The sequence below is a fragment of the Leopardus geoffroyi genome, chromosome D4 (genome assembly GCF_018350155.1).
Source record: "Leopardus geoffroyi isolate Oge1 chromosome D4, O.geoffroyi_Oge1_pat1.0, whole genome shotgun sequence".
Lineage (NCBI taxonomy): Eukaryota > Metazoa > Chordata > Mammalia > Carnivora > Felidae > Leopardus > Leopardus geoffroyi.
Genome location: NC_059342.1, coordinates 40327796 through 40339090, shown reverse-complemented (window position 1 = coordinate 40339090; position 11295 = coordinate 40327796). Strand labels below are relative to the sequence as shown.

The 11295-nt window shown below is 45.0% G+C and overlaps 1 protein-coding gene across 15 annotated transcripts in view; it reads left to right on the top strand.

Annotated features, from left to right (window-relative positions):
* The first annotated feature begins 2995 nt into the window (after nucleotides 1-2995).
* The window catches only part of FREM1 (FRAS1 related extracellular matrix 1), a 165908-nt gene continuing 157608 nt past the window's right edge, over nucleotides 2996-11295 (top strand). For 3 of the 15 annotated variants that reach the window (XM_045469933.1, XM_045469935.1, XM_045469934.1), the window contains exon 1: nucleotides 2996-3535. The gene's annotated coding sequence lies outside the window, so the exon portion shown is untranslated. Of the gene's footprint in view, nucleotides 3536-3557; nucleotides 3786-5567; nucleotides 6118-11295 lie in introns of those variants that run through there. The other 12 variants (XM_045469926.1, XM_045469925.1, XM_045469936.1 and 9 more) reach the window with 11 other exon arrangements.

Sequence of the window (11295 nt, the reverse complement as noted above, 5' to 3'; positions counted from 1 at the left end):
AATCCTCATGCCTTATTTTTCATTCTTGACTTACTGTATTGGTTAGGATTTCCTACCCAGTGTTGGATGGTGGGGAACGTAGCAGGCATTTTTGTCCTGCACCTTCTCTAGTGGTTACAAATTTTTTACCACGAGGCATAAGATTTCTGTAGATGTCTTTGATCATGTGAAAAGACTTCCATTCTATTCCTAGTTGGCTAATTATGGCTTTGGTTGTTGTTTGTTTTTTAGTGAATGAGCGTTGAATTTTACCGAGTTCCACTCTTCCGCATTTATTAAGACAATAGTGTGGTCTTTTTGGTTCCTTTAATGTTATGAAACTACTAGATGTGTTCACTTTGAACCATCCTTGCAATGCTGAAAGGAACCATATTGGTTATAATATCTTTCAAAATACATAGCTAGGCTAAATTCGTAAAATATGTTATTTAGGATTTTGTACTTACTCTTTTAAATGTTTGTTTATTTTTGAGAGAGGGAGAGAGGGAGAGAGAGACAGAGCATGAGCGGGGGAGGGAGACACAGAATCGGAAGCAGGCTCCCGGCTCTGAACTGTCAGCACAGAGCCTGATGCGGGGCTTGAACTCCCAGACTGCGAGATCATGGCCTGAGCTGAAGTCAGCTGCTTAACCGACTGAGCCACACAGGCGCCCCAGGCACTTACATTTAAGAATGATATTGGTCTATGCTTTTCTGATTTCGCGGCTCTCCTGCTCTTCTTGCCTCGCTGAGGGGTTATTTCATTCCCCTTTTCAGTTTTGAACCCTGAGCTCAGCAAGCTGCTGCCTCAAACACCCTTGCTGGGTGGTGTTTCTGTTCTCTCCTGCTGTACAGGGTATTTTATTTTGCTTTGATTTTGTTTACGTTTTTGGTTTTAGGTTGATCTGTTTAAAGCGTGACCCTTCCACCCCTGGACTAAAAGTCTCGTTGAAGCTCTGCTCCCCATGGTCAGCGAGTTTTATAGACTCAGGGGAAAACCATTGTCCCAGGCAAGGTGCTTGGTGCCGTCGGGCAATGTTTAATAGCCAGACTCCTAATTCTCTTATGTGAGTTGTTGGTGTGGATGTTTGCATTCGTCTCAGAGAATGCTATATTCTAAACAGTTCAGCCAAAATTATACATGGTACAGTCCAAAAGGGTGTGCTAGTCTCCAACACGAGCTCATCTCCAAGGCACTTTATGTTTTTCACGTCACTCCAGCCCTAAGGTTAGAAATAGAATGAATTCTTTAAAATGCATTTTGTTTCAGCACAACAGCACATGCTTTTAGGAGAAGAGTTCTTTGTTGTTCCTTTGCCTGTTCTTTTTAAACCTTTGGCTTTGCGTTTCAACACGTTTGAAGAGTACTTCATTAAAGTTGATAATGGTATTATTTTAACAGCCCCTATCCATTTGTGGGAGATTTGAGAGAAAGAGTGACTTATATGTATAAGCAGGCACTTCAGATTTCAAGATATTTTGGCTAGCCTAACTCTATCTCTGTCTATTCTAGAAGAAGTTCAGCATAAAGTTAGGCCAAGCATCATCCGTATACTACTTAAACCTAAAGAAAATTGCATTTCCTGCAGACATTTTGAAATGCGTTTCCATCTAAGTTTGCTTGTTAGTTTTTGCTTAGAATGCTGCAGGTATTTTCTCCCCATCAGAGTGATGTAAAGCATTGATTTCTGTTTCTAGACTAATCCGTAAACTTTATTTAGCCCAGACATTAGGAGAAGCATATGCACGCAACTACCTACTGCCATTCCTTTACCAAAGGGATTTCGTGTCTCGATGAATAGTGTTTAGGATCATCTTCATTTCTTTGCAGTTAAGATATTCACAAGCTGGTACATTTTTTAAATCAATCTGAGAACCAAATTGTCTATCACACCGTGTTTCCTAACCGTCATCATTAATAAGGCATTTTATCTTGCCCTTTCAGGATTAGTACACGAGTCATACATTGTCACTATATTTTGTTTACTGATGGTGTTTAGGAAACGATGTTTGTTTACTTATATAGAGCTTGGTGTTTCTTCAAGAAGCTTCACCCATTTATTATCAGAGCAAATGGGATGAGTCAAGAGATTTTTGAAGATTTTCAATTTCTAGTGACTTCAAATAAGTGTATACGTATCCATAAAGTCTATGTAAAAGAAAAGAATTGTTTTTCCGTCTTTTGCATTTTTTCCTTCCACTCTTTCCTTCCTTGTGGAGTTTTCTTTCCTTCCTTTTCAATTTCCTTCTCTCTTCTTATTGTTCCCAAGGAAGGAGGCACGGTATGGTGACCTTGTTAAGGGGAACCACAATCTAGGTTGGACTGGATTTATAGGGCCATGTGCTTTTGGCTAAAGTTTAGAATATCCAGACATGCCTCCATATAAACATTACCCCCAAAGAGAGATACTACTTCAACGTCTCTATTTATGGTCAATTTAAAAGTTAGGACAGATGGTATGCCATTACTTTTTTTTTTCTGGTGGAGATGAAATACAGGAACGCACTTTATTATGAAGTTGTTAGGGAACAAATTTCCACCCACCCACGGAACCCTGGCAGCTTTAATGAAATGAATTTCTGAGGGACGTTTCTTGACCTGGGATACAGCTGAATCGGTGGGGTCATGAACTCTCCGTAAATGAGATGAGGTTAATGGAATTTTGGTGAATCTTGAAAAAGAATCAAACACGTGAAAAGCCTTGTAGGCTGATGAACTAAGGTGGTGCTTCAAAACTGAAGCTCCTCTTTTTCTTTAAAGGCTGTGGCAAAAGTTAAAGGCCCCCCCCCCCTTCCCCTGCCTCCTCCTTTCTGAATGCTGAGCATCTTGTCTGACTTTGAATAAAAACCTTTCCGAAGGATTTGTTTGAAGAAAAGGGGTTCAGGAAAAAACAAAAAGTGTCTGAAGAGTTTGAAGGGCCGGGGAGAAAAGTGTAGGAGGTTGCGTGTGGTGGGTGTTAGCATGTGTGCGTGTGTCAGTATGCGTGGGGGTGGGTCTTAGCGTGTGTGTGTGTGTGTGTGTGAGACATGTGTAAGTAGGCACACACACCTGTGTGAGGGTGTGTGAATATGTGTGCATGGACATGAATGTGGGGATGTGTGTGGGCAGCCTGGGTGCGCCTGGGTGAGGTGTGTTTTGGGCGACGGGGTACGTGTGTGTGTGTGTGTGTGTGTGTGTCCGTGCGTGTGCTGCATGTGTGTGAGCGGGTGTGCCTGTGTGCTGCGGGCGGGAGAGGCGGCTTGGGCTCAGCCAGTGGCGGAGCAGTTAGTACAGAACTAATAGTGGAAGGGGACGCTGGGGAGAGGGTAGGCAGAGGAGCAAGCGACCTGATTCACAAAAGCGCAGTTTTGTCCCCGCGGGGCCCCGACCAGCAGAAGGGACTGGAGAGCCGTGGCTCTCCGCCAGGGAGGTCGGGCTCCCCGCAGGCACCGCAGGCATCCTTTATCATGCCCTTCGCAGGGGGAGTCCTGAGGCTGGTCAGTCGGGAAGTTTCCGTAGCAGCAGCAGCAGCAGCAGCAGCAGCCTTGGAGAGGACCAGCAAGGACGGTGGAGTGAGTATGTGAACTTCAAGTCTCTATTTTCCTGTGGGGTGGGTTCATGGATTTTTAGCACAAAGAAAGCTCAAACTCAGCTGACCTGAAAGACTGGAATTTCAGCTCTTTCCTTTCCTGGGTTGTTGTCCTCTCCCCCCACTCCCCCAAAACCCTTTAAACCAGAGAATACCAGGTCAGTGACTCTTACCGCCCGCCGGGGTTCGGGTTGGAGGGTTTCTAGCTTTTTAGCTTGGAAAGGAAAACCACTACCTGTAAGTATCTGCTTTATGTACTTCCTCTCATCCTGACTGTGAATGTTCTGGTAGCAGAATGCCCCAGAGGTTGTTTGCGTGGTGGCAATCCCTTCCAGTAACCATGCGAGAAGTATGCAGAGTCGGCTTGCAAAAGTTTAATTCTCATGGAAACTCAGAAGGTGGCAGTTTGCACTGTTACAAAGCCATATGCTCAAGATGGGACTCTCTTTATTATGCAACATGGTTTATAACTCTCTCCTGAATCCATCCCAATGGCACTCACCAATGAAATCACCATTTTAAATTTTGTAATCCAGCCCCACCCCCCCATCAGAATGTTTCTTCTCAGCTAAATGAAATGGCAAAGGGAAGTGATGAAAAAATTAACACTGCAGATAATATCCTCATGGTATAAAGAGATAGAAATTTGCATGAGATGATTTTGGGATACCTTGCTTTAGTTTAGTTATAGTTGCATATATATTTTTAAAAGCATGGTTTCTATTTTTATGAGGATGAGAGGGAGTGTTGGAGAGGCAAAGAAATCATATTGTTCTGAAGTTTTGGACTGATTTTTAAGTTCTTTCTGCTCATTACCCAGATTTGGTCCAGAGACTTTCGTGCTATAGTGAATAGCTTCTTGTAGTTTTCATCTGGGTCACAGAAATAACTTTCCAGGCACTTAATTTTCCTTTCTGCTTTTTTTTTTTTTTTTTTTTTTTTTAACTCTTGTGCTCAGTCTTGTTGCCTGGTGTGAATTACAAAGCTTCAAAAGAGCATTTCCGGGGCTGGTTGGAGTTTATGGCCTGGGAATCTTGCTGGAGAGATTAACCTCTTCAGGGCTGCTTCAAAGACCAGACCTAGTGACCCAAATGCTCCTCAGGTTTCTGCTCTGGAAAACTGACACCACCATTCCTAGCTTTAGTTAAAGCTTGAAGAATTGCTTCCCAGTCCCCTGCAATACTTGATAAACGCGCCTTCAGTCCGATTCTAGGAAAATGTTAACCACCTTTGCTCTTTCTCTCCGCCAGGGATTCTCAGAGCTCAGAGTGCCACTTGGGTGCTTGCTGAAAGGCAGGTGCCTGGGCCACGCCCCCAGAGGATTTTCGGCCTGGGGAGGGGCTGGGAATTCACCTGGGTGATTCTGCAGTAGGTGAGATCATACTTGGAGAAGCGCTGGTCTGTGTTGTCCTTGGCAATTAAATTCTTGCCACGTACTTGGTTAATATTAAACCTCATAGCTAAATAGTAAACTTGAGTTTCAGCTGATGTTGAATGTAAGCTATATGCAACATGGCTTTGCATGCTTGGCCGGTAAACCAGGGCTTTTAACCAGCCTTCCCACCACCGTCATCTTTGTTTCCTTGCTCCTTTTTCCATCCTTGCCTTTCCGTTCCCGTGAGTGAGGAAGGGAGTTGGGCAAAGGCGCCTGCATGCCATGTTCCCCGCCTCCATGTGTTGGGATGTGTGGTCTGACCTGACCCCACATGGCCAAGCAGTGTTTGTCTTAGAAACTTTCAACCCAGTGCTGTTTTTTAATTCTTCTTCTTCTTCTTCTTCTTCTTTTTTTAATGTTTATTTATTTTTTAGAGAGAGGGAGAATCCACATGTGAGAGGGGGAAGGGCAGAGAGACAGGGAGACCATAGATCTGAAGCGGGCTTTGTGCTGACAGCAGAGAGCCCAACATGGGCTCGAACCCACAAACCTGATCATGACCTGAGCCAAGGTCGGACTGAGCCACCCAGGCGCCCCTCTTCTTAATTCTTTACCAGCCTCCCAGGATGCTCTGCTTCTGGGGATGGGCTAAGCTGACTCAAGCTGAACTGAGCTGGGTTATTTCTTGGGACTGGTCAGGAGCAGTCTAATTCCTGGAAACTGAGTTTAGATTAGACCAACCAACAGGGATTGGGAGAAACGGGAAGTGATTCCTCATTCATGCGAAAGTCCTCATTTGGCAACATCTGAAAGTGAGAACTCAGCCCCATCCGCTTCCCCAGCGACATTTTATGCCATTGTATGTTTGTAGTAAAAAGGAAATAGGACGTGGCCATCAGCATCCCTTCCTTTTTTCCTCCCCTCTCACTCCAAATGTTTGCGGGTGCCTGCTTAGTGTCAGGTGCCCTGCTACTTTCCAGAGACCCCAAAAAGATCAATGCATGAACACAGCCCTTGTCCTCATGGTGATTCGAGTGTTAGCTGTTGCTAGCCGGTCTTGGATGAGCCATCTAATCTCTCTCACCTTCACTCCCTCCATCAATATAACGAAAGCGTTGAACTAAATGGATTTGAGTATCTTCCCAGCTCTGATATTCTGACATTGGTGGATATGTCTCTGCCTTCTAAACACAGGTAAGGGAGGAATGACATTTGCTTTGAAAATAGGCCCAAAGATTTGGCTTCCTGCTTCTCTTAAAATTCTTCAAAAATATCTTGTAAGTTTTCTTTCTCTCATAAGAAACCAAGACCGCCGGTGTAGTATGTTAGACAAATTTTACCTTTTCGGAGCGTGCAGCCCGTTCCTCACAATGGGGTCCTGTAACGCTCCAGAGAGGCTGTTTCCCTGGCCACGTTACATAGGACAGCAGCCTCTTATCTTGTCTGAATCTGGTGTTGCTACCCTTTGGAGAGCTGGGTGGTCTGAACAGGGCTTGCCCGCTTCCATACTTGCACAGCTAGTAACCTGACCCTTTCATTCAAGTGATTTAATAGCTTTTGTGCTACCAGGCGAGAGAGGCTCAAATAGAGACCTTTCAAGGGCTGGGGAAAAAAAAAAAAAAAACAACAACTCCCTAATGAAATCTGCATTTTGTCTCTACTATAGTTTCTCTTACTGCCATAACTGCAACGTTCCAAAGGGTTCTCAAACTTGGCCATCAAGATAAGAAAATATAGCTGTGATCCGTGTGTTTTTCTGATAAATGTAGCCTCCAGCTGTCTGAAGATACTATGTTTGGATGGGAAACTACTCGCTGGAGGACAGAGTACAGGGATTTTGCAGAGTTGGGATATTTTCGTCATAAGTTCTTGGCCGCTTGTTGGTGGGTTTAAAGGAGATGGCAAGATAGCCTTTGGTGTCACTCTTACCCCTCCCTATTTCTGGGGCTGCATTTAGGATGTCAAAAATACTCCTTTTCTGCATCACGCAAATGCTTCTAAGACCGTATGTCACTCTTCACTCTCAATTTTATCCTTGAAACTTTTCTATCATTTAGAGGCCTGTGCAGATAACACTCTAGGACCCACTACACTCCATGTCCTTCTACTGGTGTCCCACATCCCTGGGCACCCATCTCTGCATTGTGTCAAGTGTTATCAGCTGCTCAGGGCTTACAAATGCTCCCTAAATTCTTCTTCAAAGAAATGTGCCAGGACTTTGTCTCGTGAGGTCACACGGAGGGCCATGGGATTTTCATTCCAGGGTCTACATTTCCTGTTAGCACAAAAATTCCTCATTCAGTAAATTATGAGCCAAAACCATTGTGAGCCTAGGAGGATTTCAGAAAGGATGGTCGTTGCCAGATGAGAGTTTAAAAGAAAATTTTTTTTTTCAACGTTTATTTATTTTTGGGACAGAGAGAGACAGAGCATGAACGGGGGAGGGGCAGAGAGAGAGGGAGACACAGAATCGGAAACAGGCTCCAGGCTCTGAGCTGTCAGCACAGAGCCCGACGCGGGGCTCGAACTCACAGACCGCGAGATCGTGACCTGGCTGAAGTCGGACGCTTAACCGACTGCGCCACCCAGGCGCCCCGAGAGTTTATCCCAATGTTTAAAAAGTTGCTAGGGGTGTCCTATCAAACCCCTTTTGTAGCCTGGATTTGTTTTTGCTGTTAAAGTGATTCTCTTCCTTGGGAAGACAACACCGTGGCACACAACAACGACACTTTAATTCTGTTTTCTGTAAATCTTCCTCTTTGTTTTAACATGGTAGGATGATTCTATTTCATCCAATAAGCATTGGTGATTGTTCTGAAACCAAAAGGTAGTATTAAGAGAAAAACCCAGAGTGGTGTAATAGAAAAAAAAGAATGACCTTTGGGGCGCCTGGGTGGCTCAGTCGGTTGAGCATCCATCCGGCCTCGGTTCAGGCCTTGATCTCACGGTTCGTGAGTTTGAGCCCCACATCGGATCCTCTGTCCCCTCTGTCTCTGTCCATTCCCCACTTGCACTCTCTCAATGGTAAACATTAAAAAAGGAGGGTATGGACACTTACCGAATGTTCTTAAGGGCTAAAGGGCACTTGGAAGGCACCTAGCATGGTCCACAATGTACGATAAGCGCTCAATGAGTATTTCTTCCTTGGAAGAGGGCTAACACAGGTGTGAAGGCTGGAAGGAATCAAACGTGTCAAGCCACTCAGTTTATAGGTGCAGAGAAAAGAGAAATGGAAAACCAAGCTCTCTTCCAGATTTCGTTGCCTAAGCATAATAGATCTCAACCCACCACTTCTCTGGCCTTGGGTGTCTCATCCCAGCCTACTTCTCACTTGATTCCTCCTCCAGGATGGTACAGACCCATGGAACAGACCCACGAGCGCCCACACTGTCAAAGCGATTAGTACAGAGAGAGCAAGAGCGACGTAAAAATCATTCTGTCTTCATTTCTTCCCGACCCTCCAGAAGTGAAGACTTTTATAGCCGTTTATGATAAATACATAAGGAAAGAAATCATTTTATTGTTTTGGCTGGGGGGAATTTGCTCCATTGTAGCAGGCGGTCCGACATCTGGGGAAATGTTTGTTTGAGAATTTGAAACTCTGGGATTGCACCACGGTCAGCCTGTGAACTATCACCAAATGGAACGCCACAGCCGTTCAAGCATGCAGTGCTCCCCCCCCTCACCCTGCCTCCACCCCTACCCCCACCCCCCAGATCTTTGTCTTTCTTCCACCAGTTTTTTCTTATCGGCCCGGTGTTTGCATTGTGATAAGTGAGTCACTCAGCTAATATTTACTGAGCTTCTTTGTGCCAGAGAAGATGACCAGGACTGGAGGGACTTCAGTGAGCAGAACAATCATGGTTGTTATCTTCAAGAAGCCTACAGACTAGAGTAAAACGTGGACTTTTAATGAAATGACTGCAAATACACAATTAAATGCCTGCAGGTGTGCAGCGTGCGGTAAGGGTATTGCAGGGCTCTGGAAGCAGATAACACTGGGCTGGGAGGCCGAGATCTGAAGGATGGATAGAATTTCGCCAGGCAAAAGGGAGTTTGGTAGAGGTGGGGAGATGGCATTCATGGCAGATGGAGCATCATGGGTAAAACATATAAAGGCTCTGGGTTGGCAGCCCAGTGAGTTTAAGCAAGGAAGAGGGACTGGGTAACTAGCCTGTCAGTGGCAGGGAGGAGAATCGTGTGAGAAGAGGCCAGAGAGATGGGCAGAGGACAATCACGTAGGGAAATCCAGTCTCACAGTTGCAGGGGACCTCGGAAAGCACCGAATCTCACCCCCTCCCTAGGACAAGGATCCCTTTCTCTGGCAATCCCTCAGCTCTTGCCATTATTGGACAACTCTGAAGGAAAGTTCTTTCTAAAAGTAGGTTGCCATTCTACCCGTCGTCCCTGGTTCTGCACCCTGCAACCAGAAAATAAAGTCAATCCTCTTTCACATAGTTTGGAGACAGACTTTTTTTTTTTTTTTTTTCCATAAATCTCTGCCAGAGGAGGTCTGCTCTTTCCCATTCAAATGCACTTGATTTGGGGGAATGGAGTTTTACATCTGTGCTGCTGAAAGCGAACTTCCTGGCTTCCGTCCATAATTCTAGCCTCTGATTATTGAGACCGTGGGTTTTGATTGTGCCCTCAGTGAGAACAGTCAACTTTTTTGGGATTTGCACTGTCTGTGAACTGGATAAGCTTGTCTCCTATATCTTTGTTTAGGAATTTGGAAAATTATTTAATCAGAGGAATGGAGCTATGGGCACCACTCAAGCAAGATGTTTCTCATAAGAGAAAGGGTGCCCCAATCTCTTTTTTTTTCTTAAAAATTTTTTTTTAAATGTTTATTTATCTTCAAGAGAGAGGGAGAGACAGAGCTCAAGCAGGGGAGGGGCAGAGGGAGAAGGAGACACAGAATCTGAAGCGGGCTCCAGGCTCCGAGCTGTCAGCACAGAGCCCAACATGGGGCTCGAACTCACGAACTTGCAAGATCATGACCTGAGCTGAAGTTGGATTCTCAACCGACTGAGCCACCCAGGCGCCCCGCCTTTTTTTTTTTCTTTTTAGAGAGTAACCTAGGCACAATATCTCCATAACCCAGACTCATAGGAGTGTTCAAGTTTACATGAGAAGAGCTCAAAGATGTCAATGTATGCTGGTGTTCTTGTTTTGACAAGAATGCTGAAGGCACAGTTCAATTCTATCTTCTGATTTCATTTATTGATACATGTGTTGAATGCATATCACTTGCAATACACAGTTTTCTTCTCCTTCCTTCTAAACACATAGATAAACAGCTACGCCAACAGGTAGGCCCGGTGACAGGTTTAAATAAAATGTGATTCTTCTCCATTAGCAGGAAGGAAGTCTTCCAAATGGAACGATCATGTCTTAAGGCATCTTGAAGGAAGCATTTCACGAGGTCTCAATACATAGGGATTTTAATAAGGATGGAAACAAAGACATTCCAAGCAAGGGGCAGACATGAACAGGAGAACAGAGATGGGAAGGGTCCAGCAGGTCCTTGTAAGTGTGCAACTAGAAGCTATGGGAGAGGGTAGGGCTGTGGTTTGGGAATACATAAGCCTAGAGGTGTTAGCCAAAGGCTGTGGAAATGGATGTGTTGTGAGAAGCCAGCTGAGGTCACAGTTTTCAGAAGTGCCACATTTTTAGCAGTGCAACATGGCCCAGAGAAGATAAAAAAAAAAAAGACAATAGAAAGCAAAGGAAGAACAAATAAAAGAGAAGGAAGCAGTGGTTTGGGAGAGAAAGAGAACCGGGAGTACATTGCGTTACATAGCCCAGCCGAGAGGCAATTTTGCAGAAAGTGTGGGCGGAGGGCACTGCTGGGTGCTGTTAAGGCCAGAGAGGATCACTGGAGAAACATTTAAGTTGATCTATCAATTAGCAAGTCACTGGCAGCCTCTGGGAGCTATTTCAGTGGACTGGTGGCAGTCAACATCAAGCTGTCCTCTTGGGGAATGCAAGATGGTCAGGGGTGGATGGAGACAACTTTTCAAGGAGGTAGGCTGGTTGGTCCATATGAAGCATAGGATGGGAAAGGGGAAAAGAAAATGTCTGATGAGTAGTAGGAGTAATAGTCACAGCACTAGTCGTTGTGAGAACACTAACATTTATTGAGCACACACACTGTGCTAGATGGCCACACAGGTTTTTTTTCATTTGATTCGCACAACACAACTACGCGTTGGTGTTTCAACCCCTTGTTACTGGTAAGGAAACTGAGGCTAAGAGAGCTTAATTTGGCCTAGATGATGTCACCAGGAGGCGAAGGGACCAGCCTTCAAATCTAAGGTCACCGTGTCCTCAAGTCTCACTGGTGTGGGAGCCTCTCTGTTTCAGGCTTGG